The sequence below is a fragment of the Salvelinus sp. IW2-2015 genome, linkage group LG13 (genome assembly GCF_002910315.2).
Source record: "Salvelinus sp. IW2-2015 linkage group LG13, ASM291031v2, whole genome shotgun sequence".
NCBI classification, from domain to species: domain Eukaryota; kingdom Metazoa; phylum Chordata; class Actinopteri; order Salmoniformes; family Salmonidae; genus Salvelinus; species Salvelinus sp. IW2-2015.
In genome coordinates, this window is record NC_036853.1 from 6021442 (window position 1) to 6025393 (window position 3952).

The window sequence follows — 3952 nt, forward strand, 5'->3', positions numbered from 1 at the left end:
CATCGCGCACCCCCTGATCCTCATCCCACCCCTAATCCTACAATCCAACCCCCTAACTCAACTCATCCACCACCAGTGCCTTATCCCTCCCATCCCACCCCCCACCAACAACCCACTCATCCACCCCCTAACCCTGCATCCACAACCTCTATGACGCGCACTCCCGCCTATCCTCAATGCCCCACCCCTATCCTCTATCCACCCCTATCCCCACACCCCCTAACCTTATCCCACCCCTAACCTCAGCCACCCTTAAAAACCCTCTCGGATCCACCCATATCCTAATCCACCCCTATCCTCAGCTATCCTACCCCCATCTCTTAGGATCCTACCCCTATCCTCCTAAATCCACCCCCTTATCCTTCACTCCACCCCTAACCTCCCGAATCCCCCAAACTCCACACAACACCTCATCACACCTCCTCTGCAACCCCTCATCCCACCCCGTACTACACCCATCCCATGTCCTCCCTAACCTCATCCACCCCTAACCTTACATCCACCCTTATTCTCTCTGATCCATTCCCTAATTCCTCATCACCCCCTATCTCTCACAAGTCTCACCCCATCAAGTGCCCTCACTTCCACCCCTAACAACGTGCATCCCACATCGCACGCCTATCCCTCATCCACCCCCCAACCTCATTCCACCCCATCCTTTCATCCACCCCCCAACCTTTCTACCAAATTCTCTACCACTATGTAACACAACTTAAACCTCAAACTACTACCAATACCCAGCACCCTCGTGAACCTCATCTCTACCCCTCCTCATAAATGCCGCTCGATTCCCACCCCTATACCTCACACTCCATCCCTAACCTCATCCATCACCTAACCTCATCCCACCCCTAACTCTCATTCCACCCCTATCCTCCTCCACCCCAACCTCAGCTCAACACTGATTCCTCAATACTGAGCTCTCGCTGATCCTGCCTCCATTGCGCCTCAAATGATCCTTAACTAGATCCCTCCCTCCTAGACTACAACCTTTCATTAATCCACACGCCTCCAATCCCTGAGCCTCACTACCCTGGCCCTAACTACAACTAAGCCTCCTTTCGTCTCACCCTGTCCCCCTCGTACCTATCTCATCCCTAACCTCAAATCCGATTCACCCTAACCTCCCCTCATTGCGCTCTACCCCTAACCTCATCCACCCCTATTCACTCCTCCACCCCTAACTCCTCCACCACTCCATCCTCATCGGCCCCTCCTATCCTCCTTCCACCCCACACTAAGCCTCTCCTATCCACCCCGTTTACTCCGTCCTCTCACCGCTAACACTCATCCACCACTAGTCCTCATCCGCGCCCCTCCTCACGTCCCATGCTCCCCTAACGCGTCATCCACCCTCTTAAACCCTCATCCACCGCCCTATCCTCATCCACCCCTTAGACCTTTCTCCATCCTCAACTTCATCCACCCCCAAGCCCCCATCCACCCTCGGATTAGGTTAGAGGGGGATGAGGTTAGGGGTGGATGAGGATAGGGGTGGATGAGGATAGGGGTGGATGAGGTTAGGGGTGGATGAGGATAGGGGTGGATGAGGTGAGGGGTGGATGAGATTAAGGGTGGATGTAGGGCCTACAGTGTTTCCTCAATGTCCTTTAAGCCGGTAACACCCAGACCATGTTGCTACTTGGTAGATCATAAAATAAAATATTTATTAACTTTTTACTACTGATTACTATTATAACTAATGATTAACAGCCTATACTAATTATACATTCATTTTAAAGTATATATTAGTGTAAAGTGTTACCAATATTATAGACCAATCCTACTTTCTCTCCAGCACTAAGACTTGCAGAGACATTAGCTAGGTTTCCATCCAATTGGGGACAGATTTTAATTCCAATATTCTAAAATCCGCTTTAAATCACATTTTCCCACCAGAGTTGTTTCCATCAAATTGACTTGTTGTAGATAAAAGGCTTTGCGTGATGACTTAGTGTACAGAAAAATAACTTAAGCGGTTACATTCCCATGCACAGAAAAAAAAAGAAAAAAAGTGAAATGGGTTTCCATCGTATTTTCACTCCACTGATGGTTTTCTCACAAAGAAATGTGCGTTATATAGCGAGTGTGCCGAATCTGGCGTTGGCAAGTGCGCTCTAGCCAACAGATCACAGATACAGTGCAGGTAGGATAACCAACATGATGAGATTATTATGGACAAAAGAGCGAAATTATTTGTATTTGTCAAACGTCAGCCAAGCATCGATGATCATGTCACCAGAATAAGACCCTSGATATTTATTGKAAAGGAGCATCAAGCTCATCATCATCATCTTCCTCTTTCACCYCCCTGTGAAGTTCATCATCATTTATTTCATCTGTAGCCTAATAAACTGTGTTTCCGGATGAGTCGTAGTGAGAGGACAGCGCAACATATCATCACGTGACTCAAAATGTACTTCGATATTATGGTTATTATATTGTAACGACCCTGGGTTTATAAGCGCGGAAATCGACTCTGCCGCACGAGCATGCTTTTGCGGCACAGTCGATAGCGCGCCGGACTTCGGGCTAGAAGGTCGAGGGTTCGAGACCTGCTCCCTGCCTGTTTCATTACATTGGTGTCCGTTACAATATCAATAGTTGAGAATAAAAGCGTTTTCATCGACATTTATCGCATAATTCATTTTAACAACACAAAAAATATCCCACCTTGACTAGCGTATTTTATTTTGTCGACATTTGGAAATTTTACCGACAAAATCTTCTGTTTCCATCAGGCCTGTCATTATATATATCTTTTTTTATCCGACGTACTTTACGCCAATAAAACGGTTGGATGGAAAGCTGGTTGGTGTCTCTCTCTAGTGGATGGTGTGTATACCCGTCATCGGGGCCAAACCATCGTGTTGTAGTGGACACAGCTTTGTCTAATGTAGACTACTGCAAGTCTCTATAAGTGAATAATGTGACGTCTGCATTGTATTGTATCCCAGTCTGGTCTATTTCACCAGTCTCCTCCAACAGACAAGAAAAGGTTGTCCTATGTCCATACATGTCCTCGTATCCTTTGAGCMTCAGAGCTTCGTATCATTTAAAACCAAACCATAAGTTGTTAATTAATCATGCCAGATTTACTCCCATCACTTTAAAATTGCAGTTATTTTGATATGTGCTACTGATGGACACATGAATAGAGTGTGTTGTGTTGTTTTTCTCCAGTGTACTCTGCAAAATCACTGCCGCACCTCTTAAAATAATAAACTAATACGGACAGCAACAGCGCAAGTAGAGCAGGGCTCTATTCTTATTTTATTATATTGTATTTATTGTATTTTACTCTATTATATTGTATTTTATTATATTGTATTTTATTCTATTGTATTTTATTCTATTCTATTATATTCTATTTTATTATATTCTATTTTATTATATTCTATTTTAATATATTCCATTCTATTCCATCCTAAAATATTAAATGACAAAATAACAGCAATCAAACCAAGGGAATTCAATGTCAATCCAGTCCAATGGCAATCCAGTTTAAAGTGTCATTTGGAAACACCTTTACTGAGAGCTGAATGGGAACTACTCCCCCACACACAGGAGTAAGTAGATTAGGCCTACATTGAAGACACTAGTTGTTGGTACTATAGGAGGCTTTGGAAAGAGTGCCTGCTTGCAGGTCACAGGTCAATGCAGTCATAGAAGTGTCCGTAAGCTGGTCAGCCCTCAGAGCATCAGAACAACAGCAGGTGGCGACCGGCTAACAGGGCTAATGCTAATTAAGGTCAGGGTGCTTGCGTTCCAAATGGCACCCTATTCTTTGAAGTGCACTACTTTTGACTAGAGCTCTATTGTCCCTGGTCAAAGGTAGTGCACTACTTTTGACTAGAGCTCTATTGACACCCATACATACTCCACAAACATGCCACCAAGGGGTCTCTTCAGCACACCATACAGACTCCACAAGACATGCACCAGGGGTCTC